Consider the following 8,761-nt stretch of genomic DNA (forward strand, 5'->3'; position numbering starts at 1 on the left):
TTCTCCTGTCTCAGCCTCCCGAGTATCTGGGATTACAGGCATGAGCCACCACACCCGGCTCTTGTCACTTTTTTAAACACCGGACTGAAGGTTTTAGCCAGGAAAATAGTCAAAAACAAAACAATAACAACAACAATAAAAACAAAATGATAATAACAAGGTCATTCAGATTGGAAAGGAATAAGTAAAACTGGATTTATTCTCAGAAGAGATGATTTTTGAGAGTCATGTATGTAGAAAATGCCAAAGAATCCTCCTAAAACTAATAAGAACAAATAAACAAGTTTAGCAAGGTTGTCTGACACAAGATCAGTATAAAAGAAATAAGTTGTAATTTTATATGCTAGCAATGAAAATTAAAAATAAAATTAAGAAAATAATTCTGTTCATAATAGCCTCACAGAGAATAAAATAGGAATAAATTAGTAAAGAAAATACAAGACTCATACATGGAAAACTACAAAACATTGTTGAGAAAAATTAAAGACAAGCTAAACAAATGGAGAGATATCCCAAGTGCACATGGATTTCAATATTATCATGATGGCAATTCTCCCCCAAATTGATTTATTAACCTAACACAATCCCTATCAAACACCCAGGAAGCTTTTTTTGTGAGAATTGATAACCTAATTTAAAAATATCTATATAAAAATGCAAAGGATCTGGAGTAGCCAAACAATTTTTTAAAAGAGAACAAATTAGGGACTGACATTACTCAATATGAAACTTACTCTAAAACTACACTTTTTAAGACTATATGGTATTAGCACAAGGATAGATATATAGATCAGTGGAGTGGAATTATAAGTCTAGAAACAAACCCTCACATTTACAACCAACTGATTTTCTAAAAAGGTTCCAGAAAACTCAGTTCAATGATGAAAGGGTAATCTTTTCAAAAAACATTGCTGGGACAATTTAATAACCACATGCCAAAAAAAAAAAAAAAAAAAAAGAGAAAGAACTTAGGCTCTCATTTCACAGCATAAACAGAAAAATTAATCCATAATGGATCATAGACATAAATGTAAGAGATAAAATTATTCAACTTGTAGAAGAAAACATAGAAGACAATTTTTTCTGACCTTAGATTAGGCTATATATTTTTATGAGTGACACCAAAAGTAAGATCCATACAAGAAAAAACTGTATAAATTGGACCCCATCAAAATTGAAAACACTCATGCTTTAAAAAATACCACTAAGAAAATAAAAAGATAAGCCAAATACTCAGAGAAAATGTTTGCAAATCTGATAAAGGACTTATATACAAATTATATAAAGAGTTCTCCAAACATATATTGATAAGAAAACAAATAACCAAATATAAAATTGGTCAAAAGAATTGAATACACATTTCACCAAAAAATTATACAAATGGCTAAAAAGCTCTTGAAAAGATGTTCAACAACATTAGTTACTAGGGAAATGCAAATTAAAACCATGATGAGCTACAACTACACGCTCACTGGGATGGCTATCATCAGAAAACAGACAATACCAAGTGTGATGAGCATACGGAGAAATTTTAACCATCACATGTTGCCGATGAAGATTTAAAAGAGTGCAGCCACTTTAGACAAGTCTGGCATTTTCTTAGAAAGTTAAACTTAACCGCTTGATTCAGCAATTCCACTCCTAGTAATCTACCTAAGATAAATGAAAGCACATGTCCACACATAGACATGTTTGCAAATACTCAGAGCAGTATCATTCATAACAGCTCAGTACTAGAAAGAACCCAAGTGTCTGTTAATTGGTAAATGAATAAACAAAGTGTGTCTTATGCACACAGTGAAATACTCTTGTGAAAGTCTTGTCGTACTCAACTAAAACAGAGTTGAGAAACCAGGAGGGAAAAGCCCTGGGGACACATACCATCTCTCCAAAACTGTAATTCTCTGCAAGCCCAGTTGCTAAAACCGCCTGCTGTAAACTGAAACCAGTTTTATCTACAGCTGCTGAAATAACTTGCTGCAATTCTAAGACTAGTTTTACCCACTACCATCACTTACCGGTTAGAGCTTGCCAGCTCCCTGAAACCTTAGTAGAGCCAATGAACTTTCTCAAAGAGCAACACGTAACATATCTCTTTTTTAAAAATAAAACCTCTAAACTTCTTGTTCTCTGGACATACCAAAGACAACCCAGTTTGTGCGTATGTCTCAAATTGCAATTCTTTCTTCCCAAAGAAAATGCTACTTTTAGAAATTCGAGGGCCGGGCTCATGCCTGTAATCCCAGCACTTTGGGAGGCCGAGGCAGGCGGATCACGAGGTCAGGAGATTGAGACCATCCTGGCTAAAACAGTGAAACCCTGTCTCTACTAAAAATACAAAAAATTAGCCAAGCGTGGTGGCGCACGCCTGTAGTCCCAGCTACTCAGGAGGCTGAGGCAGGAGAATGGTGTAAACCCGGGAGGCGGAGCTTGCAGTGAGCCGAGATTGCTCCACTGCACGCCAGCCTAGGCGACACAGTGAGACTCTGTCTCAAAAAAAAAAAAAAAAAGTAAAAAAGAAAAAAAGAAATTCATCTCTCTATATTTTATTTGACTTCAACACTTTTCAGCAACAAAAAGGAAGAAAAAAAACTACTGATACATAGATGAACCTCAAAAATAGTCTGCTAAAACAGAGTGAAAGAAGCCAGACACAAAGGCTACATATTGTATGATTCCATTTATATTAAATATCCAGAAAGGGTAAATTGACAGAGACAGAGAGCAGATTAGCAATTGCCAAGGGATGGGGAGAACTGACTACAAACCAGTCTGAAGGAACTTTTTGGGTTAAAGGGAATGATCTAAAACTGGGTCATGGTGATAGCTGCACAACTCCGTAAATTTGTGAAAAATCATTGAATTGAACACTTACAATGAGTGAATTTAAAAGTCGGTAGATTATGCCTTAATAAAGCTGTTTAAGGAGTCTCCCTGAGCCTATTCTGGCTTGGGAGTCTGCCCGATAAACAAACAAACAAATAAAGAAATTTATTAATAAAGCTGTTTAAAAACTTGAAAACACGAACTACAGAAACCTAAAAATCCAACTGCAGCCCATTTGGTTCTGCTTTGCTATGAATCATCTCTACCGCTGAAATTAAGTTAGAATTTGGAATGATTCGGTGAGTTTAGTGGATAGAACTCCAAGAAGCTTGGTTTTATATACCCAATGACATTTAAAGAAATAAGCATTCAGTAAACATTGTCGTCTGTTTACGAAAATGTACTGTTTTCTATGCTTCCTTTAGCGCAAGCTTGCTTCACTTTTCAGGGGGTATTACTACCCGATATAAGCAATAATTAATTAAGAGCTCAGCTCCTGCACCAGAAGCCAGCAGAAGGGCAAAGAAAGTCAAACAGATGTCTTCAAAATCAGTTGGATTTTTTGAGCAAAGTTGTCTAATTATTGCTAATGCACACATGTGCCATGGGTTGAAAAATACCACCTTTCAGGAATAGCAATAACAATAATCAGCTGGTGGGGGGTAGGGGCGGAAACAACTTTGAATTTTATATACTGGCAGTTTAAAGGTGTAAATATATAATTAATGCATGCATTGAATCAACTTTGGTCATTGTGACCAAGTGGGGGGGTTGTTGGATCAGAACTGTTTAAGAAAGAAAATGGGTTGGAAGGGGACAGATTTGCCCTACCAGATATCAGACTTATTTTGGAACACTAGTAAATTTAAAAGTGGTATTGGCATTTTGATATATGAATAGACCAATGAAATCAGAGAGCTAGAAGCAGAGTCATACAATCTATAATATTATAATCTTTAAAATGATACATTATACTACATTGAAATGAAACGTTTCTATTCAATGACAACAAAAATAGAAACTAAGTTAGAAAACAGTCATAGCGGGTTGGGGGGGGCGGTTAGCAATTTTTTGTGAATAGCCAGATGATCAATATTTTCGGCTTTGCAGGCCACATGCATCTCTGTTGCCACTGCTGCTGCTGCTGCTTTCTTCTTTCTTTGCAATCTTTAAAAATGTAAAGACATTAGATTACATTAAAATTAGTTTGGGGTGTGCAAAAATAGGCCATAAACAAGGACCATAGTTTGCCAACCCCTGATCCACAGTATTCGAGAAGATAATTTCAACCACTATAAACTACAAAGGTTTAGTAATTAGAATATAAAATGACTTATGAGCAAATCAGTAAGAATAGAGACAATCCAACAGGAAGATGAGCAAATGATATGAACAGGAAATTAAATAGCTAATAAACACATATGAAAAATGCATATGGAAAGAGGAAAATATAACATCAATGAGATAACATTGCACATCCTTCCTTTTTTTAAAAAAATAAAAAGTGTTTCAGCAGAGGCGATTAACTTCAATTCTTACGCAGCTGGTGGGAGTGTAACTGGTTTAAACACTTTGGAAAGCAATTTTGCATTATATAGTAAATTTGAAGATGTACATACTCTATAATCCAACAATTCCTCTAATAGGTGCTAAGGAAAAAATGGGAAACCACTTAATGTCCATTAGTGGGGCAATGGACAGTCAACTGTGGCATTTATAAATGGAATACATATGTATAATGTAAATACAAATAAATGGCAGTTAAATTAATGACAAATAATATATACTTACATAGACAAATCCTATAAAAGTTTGTTGCATCAAAAATTATATTGTAAGTTAAAAACTGAGAATAGATAAGATGCTGTGAAGAAGTTAGTAACTCTTGTTTCTCCAGACATTAAAACTTGTTATAAAGCTATAGTCATTAAGACAGTATGGAACTCTCAGGGATAGACAGACAGACTGATGGAACAAAAGAAACCTAGAAATAAAGCCATGCATGTATGGAAAAGAATGGCACTGTAGATCGATGAAAAAGATAGACTTCCCAATAAATGACACTGGAACAACTGGTTATCCATAAGGTAAAAGAACAGAACTGGATCATTGCCTTACTCCATATACAACAATCAATTTCAGGTAGATTAAATGCTTAAATAACAAAGCTGACCTTTATAACTCTAAGAGAAAAATATAAAAGAATATTTTTATAATGCCAGCATAAAGAAAGTTTTCTTGGCTGGGTACTGTGGCTCACTCCTGTAATCTCAACACTTTGGGAGGCCAAGCCAGGGAGATTGCTTAAGGCTAGGAGTTCAAGACAAGCCTGGGCTACATAGCAAAAGCAATTTATCTCTACGAAAAATTTTTTAAATTGGCTAGGCATGGTGGCACATGCCTGTAGTCCCAGCTGCTCAGGAGGCTGAGGCAGGAGGATCACTTGAGCCCAGGAGTTGGAGCCTACAGCGAGCCGTGGTTGTGCCACTGCACTCCAGCCTGGGTGATAGAGTAAGACCTTGAAAAAGAAAGAAGGAAAGAAAGAAAGGAAGGAAAGAAGGAAAAGAAAGAAGAAAGGAAGGAAGGAAGGAAGGAAGGAAGGAAGGAAGGAAGGAAGGGAGGAAAGAAGGAAATTTTCTTAACACCCAAAGTGGTAACCAGAAAAGCAAATGACTGATACATTTGACAACATTAAAATTAAGACTGTTTCTTCCTCAAAAGATATCATAAAAAATGAAAAGGCAGGCCACAAACTAAAAGTCAATATTTTCAACATATGTAACCAACAAAGGGTTAGTAACAAGAATATATGAAGAGTTCTTACAAATTAATAAGAAAAAAGACAAACCCAATAGAAAAATAAACAGATGACCGGAACAGTCTCTTCACAGAAAAGGAGCTGAAAGTGGCCAATACTTATATGAAAAGATGATCAATATCATTAATAATCTGGCAAAGACAATTTAGGCCATAGCAAGACATCATTTTGTCCCCAGGAGCTTGGCAGGTGTGGGAGGGACTGTGAAACACCCAAGACACTTATACGCTTCTGGTAGAGGTAGAAACTGGTCAAGACTCTGGTGAGGGTATAAACTTGTAGAACCACTTTAAGAAATGATGGTAATAATACAAGGACCCAGAGATCCCACTAAGGTATTTTTACCACAGACAAATTATTATATATATATATATATATATATACCAGAAAAAAGTATAATAATGTTCATAACAGCTGTGTTTGTAGTAGCAAAAACTTGAAACAACTCAAATGTCCTGTAGCAATACAAGATGCAGTGTGTTTATCCAATAGAATAGTAAACAGCAGTGAAAAGAAACAATGAACCATAGTTACACTCACCAACACGAAATGAACCTCTTAAATATATGAAGTCAAGAGAGCATAGCTCCAGAAGAACATAAACAGCACAATGTTCTCTTCTGTTCATGGTTTAAACTCACTCAAAACTGAGCACTGTCATTCAGAATTACATATATTATGATAAACTATAAAGAAAGGCCAGGCACGGTGGCTCACATCCGTAATCCCAGCACTCTGGGAGGCCGAGGCTGAGGCAGATGGATCGCTTGAGCCCAGGAATTCAAGACCAGCCTAGGAAACGTGGTGAAACCCTGTGTCTACACGAAATACAAAAATTAGCCGGGTATGCTGGCACACTCCTGTAGTCCCAGCTGCTGGGGAGGCTGAGGTGGGAGGACTGCCTGAGCCTGGGAGGTCGAGGGTGCAGTGGGCAGAGCTTGTGCCACTGCACTCCAGCCTGGGCGACAGAGTGAGATCCTGTCTCAAAAATAAATAAATAAAAATAAATAAATAAATAAATACAAAGAAATATAAAGAATAAGCACTCCACTCATGGAGGCAGTTACCTTCTATGTGGGGTCGGGGGATGCAATTCAGAAGGAGGCACAGAGACTTCAAAAGCATTGGCGACGTTCTACTTCTGCTGGGTAATGGACGGCACTTTCACTGGGTAATGGACAGCACTTCCGCTGGGTAATGGACGGCACTTCTGCTGGGTAATGGATGCACAGGCGTTGGCTGTATTATGGTGATGACAATGTGTATATCACATATAATATTTTTTATCAAAAATTTCATGTTTAAAATAAAATTATATGGCAGAAAGAAAAATACACTAAGATATCATTTATGTAAATCTATAAAGCACAGAAAACAAGAGTGTATTTTGTTTCTGGAAACATACACATATAGAAAAAGTAGAACAGCCACATAAGGATACACACGAATAGAATCAATTTTGGGCATTTTTGGAGAAGAATGATGTTGGTATGTGTGTGACAAGGAGATTCCAACTGTGGTCTGTAACTTTCTCTTTAAAACATTAAAAAACTCAAGGTAAGATAGCAAAGTATTGATACTTGTTAACTCTGAGTGTTGGGTACATAGGTGTTAGGAATAGGGTCTCTAGACTTAGGGCGTGCGTGCATGCACACACACACATACACACACAAACACACATACACACACACACTCTCTCTCTCTCTACAGGACACCCGGTTAAATTGGATTTCAGATAAAAACCAACAACTTTTTAGTATAAATAATTTTTAATAAAAATATGCCCCATTGGGACAGCCTATGATTTATCTGACACCCCTACTTATATTGATCTCTACATCTGAAATATAGGGAAAATACGTTTGTCCTGTTTATGTACATTATGAAAAACTTAGCCAGCAATTATGTGTTTAGTGTGCACAAAATGGGGGGCAGGGGGATTACAGAGGGTCCTGCCCCTCTGCCATGGAATCAGTGCACCAGACTCATCCCACCGGCTCCCCGGACCTTCAAGGATTTCTGACCAGATCCGTTTGCTCAGATTATTTAACTCCAAAAACCAATATACCCATCATTTAAACACAGTAATTACCATTTGCTATGTGCTGAACACTTGACATGCATTATCTCATTAAACAATTCCACAGCAGCTCTGTCCTGGTACTATTTTTCCTAGTTTTCTTATAATTTCTGGTACTTCCCCAAGGCCCAGAAATTTGCCGGTGTCACACAGTGAGTCAGGGGTTCCAAAGCCATTGTTCTTTCCACCTGCCCTCCTACCCCCCTAACACGTAGGCAGCAATCTTTCCCAATCCTTCATGGTCCCTCCCCTCCTGGGCTTCCCTATCCCTTTCACGTCTGGCTCCTCTTGCAGCAAGAGGCATTAACTAACCTTGTGTTTTTATCTCTCTAGATACAGATGACCCTCCTACTTAGACTGCATACTTCTTTCCATATCACTGCCCAGCCCAGCTCCAAATTTCTGCCAAACTAGTGCCTCGTGGGGAGAAGGCACTCAGGACGTATTTGCCAGTTGGCGGGTCAGCATTTTCTCTAAGGGCATTCTGGAAAGCAGCCGTGGACTTGGCCACTTCCAGCAGTTCTACTTTAAACACAAAGTTCCTTGGCTTCCAATTGCTACATTAAAGTGCTCCAGTTCCTCTGGTCAGCAGAGAACATCCTTGGGGTCTCGCAGCCCCTACAGACATCATCCAGGCAGCCCAGAGACAATGTTCTTGTGAGCTTCTGTGTGTAAACAGCCAAGTCCGTGCCTACTGCTTCGTTTTAAAATGCCCCAAACACAAACCCTTTTTGTCATTCAGAAGAGCATGGAAAAGCCCCTTCTGCCCCACGGAATAACAAAAGACCAGTTGGCTTCCTTTCAAATATGCTAATTACCCAGCTTCCAAGTTTCAGCTCAAGGCCCATTTTCATGCCTGACTTAAAAATAAAGCCCTGACAATATGATCTTGAATGGAAATGCTGACCACACTAGCTGATGAGAACAAGCAGCTATTCCAGGAAAGAAAACAATGGAGGCAGGCAGCGCGCGCAGATTCCCCCCGGCCTATGTGGGACTGTTTGTTTCCAGGCGACCGGCCGGCCCTGCAGCTGGCT

This window comes from Pan troglodytes, chromosome 12 (genome assembly GCF_028858775.2).
Source record: "Pan troglodytes isolate AG18354 chromosome 12, NHGRI_mPanTro3-v2.0_pri, whole genome shotgun sequence".
Taxonomy (NCBI): Eukaryota; Metazoa; Chordata; class Mammalia; order Primates; family Hominidae; genus Pan; species Pan troglodytes.